At 37.6% G+C, this 8,225-nt stretch overlaps 1 long non-coding RNA gene across 1 annotated transcript; it reads left to right on the top strand.

Moving 5' to 3' along the window:
- Positions 1 to 602: 602 nt before the first annotated feature.
- On the top strand, positions 603 to 2,276 carry LOC140685487 (uncharacterized). The gene is made up of 3 exons (XR_012058731.1): positions 603 to 770; positions 2,055 to 2,085; positions 2,207 to 2,276. It is a non-coding gene; the product is annotated as an uncharacterized lncRNA (long non-coding RNA).
- The last annotated feature ends 5,949 nt before the right edge of the window (positions 2,277 to 8,225 follow it).

Below are 8,225 nucleotides of genomic sequence, written 5' to 3'. Positions count from 1 at the left end.
ATGAGATATATTTCTTTTAAAAACAAAACAGATTTTGACATCTTAATAATTCAAAGATATTTCATCTAGTATCCATTTGGAGTTAATTTTTTTCAGCAAGCTGTTCCTATTTCATATAAGATTTTTGGATTTTGTGTCCAATAAAATTCAACCTATTAACAAAATAAAAAGTGACATTTTGTGCGCCTACAGTAAAAATTTGGTTTCTGTTTTATAGTGTCCTGGAAAAAAATCCTATCAGCACAAATTTTGAGATAAAAAACCAATTAATTTATCCAAAATGTGATTTATTTTGCTGCCTTAATAAATGTTTGTTATTTACTTACATGTTATGTATGTGTATACTTCATGTATACTATTATTTGTGTTAAATACTATGGAGATAGCTTGTATATATAAGATGGAGATGAGGAGTTGGCTAAGGTACTTTCACACTGCCCTGGGGTTACCAACTGGGACAGGGACTATGACCATGGGTAACCAAAACAGATGTTTTGTTTGTTTGTTTGTTTTTCTTTACCAGTTTGTCTTTACCAAGATTAATTAGAGCCTCTTCTTCTTTTTTTATTTTTTAATGCACACAGGATTGAGGATCTCTACTCAGATTCTTACGGGCACTAGCAATAAAGCTAATCACTCAAATATTTTCCACCTCTTCCCTCCAACTGCAAAGCTAGTTTTGATAGCATGGTCTGCACGTAGCCGACATTCGAAGACGTAAATCAATATTTCTGGTCACTGAATGTCACGGTATCTTTCCTAAAAAGTCGGTAAGAGGAACTATCTATAATTCTCACCTTAAAAATTATAATGATCTTTGTTTCTAAAAGGATACAGATAGGCCATGCTGTGTATATTGTATTCATAATACAAAAGTTTCATCTAAAAATCGGTGTATGCAGGAGCTAAAAGCTCTTACAACCACCAACTCATTAAACCTAGGCCATCCTTTAGGGAGATCTGGCCCCTTTCTTTTGGTTTCTTGTTTACAAACATAATGAAGATTCTGAAATACTGCTCTGGGCTTGAGCGTGGAGACCCATGGGATGGCTATTTTGACAAATCCTTTTACTCAGTGGTGCTCTGGAGACTGAGATCTGAAGCCTTCTTTTTTCTCTCTCACAGATTCTCTTATGGGTGAAAGGAGTTATTTTTCTCTGGTATAACCCATTGCTTCCGGACACAAGCCAGACTGAATTAAAAGGAGCAATTAAATGCAGTTGAATTTTGCATCCAAACTCCACTCTCCCCTTTTTCTTGTCAAGTATAAAGCAAAGGGAATAATAAAGTGTACTGAATTTTCAGAGTGCAAAGGAAAGAAATGAACTTTTAAAAAATATCTTAATTTTCACTCCCCCTTTCTTATTCATCAATTACCTCAGTTGTGATTTGAAATAAATTCTGTAGATGTCTAAATTCGATCAGGATGCTAAGCCTTTCTGCTATGAGATTCCTTAAAGAAAAAAAATCTCTTCTAAATACTAATTATAATTCTATATATTATTGATGAAAGGTAACATTCATTTAGCATCTACTACATGTTGTGTGCATACATCATCTCTGTTAATTCTCATTACAATCCTCCAGTACCATTATTATTCCACATCTTTGCCTTGAATAAGATGAAGTTTCCACTCCCCATTCAGCTGCTTTGAAACAGCCCGCTCGGTAGAAATCTAGAACTCAACAAACGAATCATGGTGTCTTTGGTTTGGGAGCCAAATAGAGCAGGTTCTGAAGGTACCTGCTTAAGTCCCAAGCTGTAATTTGAAAACAAACACCAACAAACAAATAGAACCTCTGTGTCAGCACAGTTGCTTACCAGCTGGAGAACTGTTAGAACCATGGATGCACCATGGTAGCTGACGGGTAGGTGAGTCGGCTATTGATTGTCTTGCCTTTGGTAACAGCAGCTCAGGTAGAAACGTCAGCTCATGGACACATGGGAAAAGCACATTGACAGAACACTTAACTTCCTTTTACTCTTGAGGATCTCAGTTAGTTGAAAATTTCTTATTCAGTTTTTTTTAATGCATTTTTCTGTTATTGACCAGGAGAAGACGTACTGTAGGTGCCAAGACCTTGGTGAGTATTTCAGGATCTGCACAGTTTGGCAGCCTCTTGGATGAGACCATGTTTAGTTGTAAATTTTTCAACAAATAGGAATACTAATTATGTATTTTCCTTGAATGTTTGCTATGTTCAGGGATTGTTTGAAGCAGTGGTGTGCTGACGCTGGCTGGTCCTGTCTCCCAAGAGCTGCTGGCACATGTCTGCACCCCCACGTGCAGTGATGTCATATTGGCAGCTTGAAATTGGCCAGAGGGGGAGAATTTACATGATGGATGTTGGTAAACTGTCGTCTAATTGGGGGATTTATATTTCCTAAATGCCAGTTATTAAAATTTTCACCAACATCTTCTGGTTCTAAGCATTCTACGTGCATTATTTCATGAGGTCCACACTGCAAACTTAATGCTATTATCCACATTCTGAAAAGAAAGGGAGACACAGAGAAGTCTGAGAAAGCCAACCACAGTCACACAGTTGTGAAGCCGCAGAGCCAGGACACCAGCCCAGGCATTCTAACTTTAGAGATCACACTACACTTCGCTGTCTCCACAAATGTCAGCAAGATTTGGGATGAGAGAAGTTTCACTTCCTGTATGTCCTCAACATATTGCTTCATGTTACATTGAACAAAGGAGGCGTCTATAGCCATCCAGATTGCCTTGGGCGTCTGAATTTGAAAGAATTGTCCCCATTCTGAAAAATCAAGCAGCTCTCTATTTGCAACCAACCCTTCATCATACCAGTTTATAACTATCCCAGGGTAGGAATGCCTCATTATCCTGATTAAGGTGGAATCCAGGGTCGACAAAAATATTCAAACACAACTGTCATTACCCTTATTTGGAACATTAATGGAAAAATCCCCCCAGATCTAATTATAAGAGTACCGGTGTAAATAACCATGAAAGCATCATTCTTTAAAAATGACTTTTGGCAGGGACTCATCAGTGACTACTTGCTACTGTTCATTGAAAAATACACAGCCTAAATCTGAGCAAGTGTAGAAGTTCTTAAAGAGTTGGAGCTATAGTTTATCATACATCTGCTTCCTGAAAGAGCAGAAAATGATCACACAGAGAGACTAAGCACATCTCAAGCCCCATGTCATAATTTTCTCCAGAAAATTATATTGAATCACTCAACAAGTGTTAAGTAAGAGAAGAAATGGATGGATGAATTTCAAACCATAAGAATTCAAAATGTAAATTTTTTCCTCACAGATAACATGTATCAATTTTGTACCCTAATTCTGAAATCCTATCAAAGTCAGGTCCCAAGGATGCTTTGATCAAATCCAGTTCATCTGCTATGCATGATGCCACTCAGTTAATATTAGTAGTAAAATGGATGTAAGGCAGAAGGGATTTTCAGGTAAATGTTTCATCATGATTATGACATTTTCCCACATCCAGTTGTTCAATTACATAGTTTATTTTTCCTATCACTGTAAGTTTGCTAAAGTTAAATATTTATTGTGTTTACACAATTTCAATGCAACCTTTGATAATATTGTGAGTTCATTACAGGAAAATATCCTCATTAACTTCCAGAATCCTTTCCTTGGTTCCCTGGTCAAGAATAAAGGGCTAACATATGCGAAGCCATTGGAAGCCTCCCTCGACTTTTACAAGACCCCCTGTGATGATTAATTTTGTGCTCCAACTTGGCTGGACTACAGTTCCCAGTTGTTTGGTCTAACACCAGTCTAGCTGTTGCTGTGAAGGAATTTTTTTGAATGTGATTAACATGCAAATTAGTAGACTCTGAGTAAAGCAGATGACCCTCCGTAATGTGTGTGGGCCACATTCAATTAACTGAAGACCTAAAGAGCAAAGACAGAGAGTCCCCAAAGAGAGAGGAATTCTGCCTTCCAGACGGCTTTTGGACTCAAGACTGCATTAACTCTTGCCAAAATTTCCAGCCTGCCAGCCTGCTTTACAGATTTTGGATTTGCCAGTATCCCCTAATTATTGAACTGATTCCTTAAAAAAAAAATCTCTGATTCTGTTTCTCTGGAGAACCCTAATATACCCCCACTCTTACAAAGTAGAAATGACAAGCAGTTTGGCGTCACTTCCTTTTCTCCTACTTCTTGTGATTCTGAAGTCCTGTCACTTGCACCTCCAGCCCCTCTGACCACAGGTGCGGGGCTCTGCCGACGTGTGGCAGACGGGCTTGCTTTCCCGGGAACCTGAATCCTGACCTTCAGGACTGAAGCAGGGGAGACCGTCATTTTCCAATAGCAGCTACCCCGCAAAACCTGAGATCTTTCAGCTGGGATTCTGGAAACTGCTTTCTGTCTTCTTCTTGAGGTCTTTTTTTTTTTTTTTAACTTTCCTTTTTTTTTTTTTTTTCCATGGGAGGTATTCAGTATTTCAACATGAAATCTTTTTACTTCTATTTCGTTTAGCCAGAAGTCAGTTTCTATAGATTACAAACAAAAAAAACCCTTAATTTATATTGGAATTGATATGAAGATGTTTGAAAGCAAGACCATCACAACCAGACTGCCCTGTGTTTCCTTCTCATTCACTTCACAGCCACAGGACTTCATGCACTGTTTTTTAATTCTTGTGCTCCATAACAAATTATCACAAATTTAGTGGCTTAAAACAACACCCATTTCTAACTTCACAGTTTCCAGATGTCGTTTTTCCAGGTACAGGTTAGCTTAATCCTCTTCCTAAGGCCTCCTAGGGTGACATCAAGGTGCCCTCCAGGGTTACGACTCCCCTCTGAGACTCCAGGCCCTCTTCTGAGTTCGCTAGTCATGCACAGAATTCACTCCCATGCAGCTGGATGACTGAGGTCCCTGGTGCCCTGTCAGCTGCCGGCAGGAAGTGCTCCCATTTCCTAGAGGCTTCCCTCAGGTCCTTGCCACATGGCCCCTCCATAGGCTCTGTCACACTTACAATCTCTCCACCTTCAGGAAGTGGTCAGATACATGAAAACCCTCCCCTAATTAGATCAAGCAACCCAGAGAATAATCCTTGTGAACAACTCAAAATCAACTAGTTGGTAACCTAATCAGAGAAGTGACTTACCAGCCATGTTCACAGGTCCGTCTATATTTAAGAGGGGGATTGTGTGCACGAGAGACAAAAAGTGTGCACATAACAGGGCAGAATTCTTAGAGGTCACATTAGAATTCTGCTCACCATAAAGTCATCTGTTTTCCTTTGTGGCATGAGAAAAACAAGGGCTACTTCTACTGGTGGTGTAAATATCAAATAAAATAATGTATACAAATTGATTAGGAAGAGCTTGGTTCATGGTAAGCACCCAGTGAATTATTATTATTAATCAAAAGTGTTCATTGAATTGAAATACATGTTTATATTATATATCAAAATCCCCTTCCATTGAAAGTTCAAATGGGTTTTGAGGAAATGCATGAACATTTTTGATATATCATGGTCTTTAGTGAAAATTCCTTCCTAGTGTATTAAAATTTCAGGTAATCTATAAAATGTGTTTCCTTTTATGATTAGTTCATCAGTATTGCATTTAAAAAGCATTTAAGTATGATCTATTCCTTTATTCTCATTCCTTAATACGTTGGCTGTTAGATTGTTATAGTTTCCAATATAATGAAAGCCAGTGGAACATTTTCTTCTATAAAGGAAATTTTCTTTCTGCAGATTTTTGTTTTGCCACAAATATCATACTCCTCTCCATGATGGATTTATGCTCAAAATCTTTTCAAACTTAAAGTATTCTGCAGCTCTCCACTAGACATATCAACTTCTCTCCTGCTGATTTTTTCAAGTTACACGATTTCTCCCCATTCATTGTCATTGTCAAACTCATCATATTTCGATCTGTTTTATTCCCCTGTTGCTAAGAAACAAAGTTGCCTCATTATGTAGGTTCCTCATGTACCAGCTTTGCTAATCAGTTAGAAATACATTTTCCCAGGGGACTATTTTCTGGATGATAACATTTACTCCTTATGCTGGCTGACCATTGATGCGTTAACAGTATTTTTGTTACTGCCATTAAACTGCAATATAATGAGCTATAAATTTACCAGATGTTAGCTTTAGCAAAGAAAACCAGTGACTTCACTTGCTCCATTAAGACCCAATCATTTGCATAGGATTTATGCTTTTAAAAATTTCCACATAATGATTATTTTAATAAATTCATTCATCCAAGAATTTAATTTGATTCAACACACACACACAAAAATGAAATAAGGCCTGCTTTTTCATGGGGATATGAATGTCGTCCTAGGGGTATTCGCTTTCCTCTGAAAATGTTTCTTCTTCTCAGGCAATACAAAGGTTCTCTGACAATACAGAATTAAGTGGCCAGCATTGTCCCCAGAGGCAGCGGTGTTATTCAGTCCACCCATGGTAGTGAGGTCCAGTCGAACTGAGATGTGGAATCTGGGGACAATTTCTGATTCTATGTGATATTAAGCAAGTCGCTTCACCTCCAGGACTACTGGTTTTCCTGAAACACTAAATGAAAATGACAACAATGACCTACCTGATTTATATGAAATAATCTATTTGGAATCTCTCTGCAAGTAGATGACCCAGGAAAATATTAATGATGTAGACATAATTTTGATAGTATCCTTTGGGCCAGAGAAGGAAATAATTCCAAGATTCTCCTGAGTTCTCCTTTCCGAGGAAAATAACCAAATACATATCTTGATGGAAAGTGAGCAGGTAGAGATTTACACTGCTAGATAAATACTTCTGTGACTCCAATCGGTGCCGGAAGATGCTGAGAAATTAGAAGTGCATCTCCTAAAAGTTGTCCTGTGAGAGTTTTGCTTTGACATATGCTGTGGCCTCTAGAGTTTCTTTAAAGGGTGATCATCTGGCCTCAGTTCTGTCACTGGGATTGTAAATTCTCCTGTGTCTCAAGATCCAACATTTTCCAGCATTTCTGGTTTTCCTAAGAATGGCAGAACTGAGAACACGCAGCTTATGGGATTAGGTGTCTTAAGGTGCTCATGTTTACAATGTATGGAGCTTTTGGTATGAGAGGTGTTTCGTGCTCCATGCTTCATTGTCCTTTTCTACTTCTACTGCTGACTGGGGGGGGGGGTCACCACTCAAATCAAATAACTGCAGTCACCTCTTTGTCTCAGGTTCTATTCTGTTCAATTTTCTTATCATCCCAAACTGCTACTTTTTCTTCGCTCAGTTGAATTCCAACTCATTAATCTATTATGTAATTTGTTGTTTTATTCAATAAGCATCGAGTCACCTGCCATGTACAAGAAATTCTTGTGACCCTTAATATTCTTTTAAAGATGCCATTTTCACACATAATTTCTATCTTTAATAAAGATTCATGAAATAATTGCTTAAAAGCCAATTTCAATCGAATAAGTAATTCTTGCTTGTTTTAAAGGAGCCAGCATCCCTGAAAGCCAGCCAAGCCAGCTAAGCCTGTGACAGCTGGCATGATCCATGAGGGTTTGAGACTATAAGGTTTTTCTTTTTTAATTGAAGTACAGTCAGTTACAATGTGTCAGTTTCTGGCGTACAGCACAGTGTCCCATTCATGCATATACATGCGTATACTCATTTTCATATCCTTTTTCATTAAAGATTGATACCTGCTCACCCACTGAATGGTTACCTTTCACCCCGCCAGCTAAGGGCTTAGGAAAATAAGGGAGTCAACTACATAATGCTCATTTTAGATGAAGAAAACACCAAAAAGAAAGCCACCAATACCTGGATTGAACGGATTTCATATTGTATTTATACATTCTCTGATATTTCTCCACAGACCCGTAAAATGTGAGCCCTTCACACTACCCACAAAATACCAGTATTTTCCAATGTTAATAAATATACTAAAAGAAAATAAAGAGACTGACTTGAAATTCAATGAGTTTTCTTTCTATAAATTTGAAATGTAATCAAATCAAATATTGATTTTCATTTATTAAACTGTTTGTTTATAAAGACTTTTCAAAAATAAAGTTTCTGCATATGCTTTAAAAATCTGAACTATTTTTTAAAACAGGATAGGTTTTATGTCATCCTGCATTTATTAAATGATTTTTTGATGTATTACCATGGCAACATTGTGTTTTCTCATATAGAAACATTTCCTCTGAGCAAACAAAATATACCAAGTGCTTCCTTCTTAAGCAATGGGAATATCTTCTCTATTGCCTT

Source organism: Vicugna pacos, chromosome 14, assembly GCF_048564905.1.
Source record: "Vicugna pacos chromosome 14, VicPac4, whole genome shotgun sequence".
Taxonomy (NCBI): Eukaryota; Metazoa; Chordata; class Mammalia; order Artiodactyla; family Camelidae; genus Vicugna; species Vicugna pacos.
This window is presented reverse-complemented; position numbering and strand designations above follow the sequence as displayed.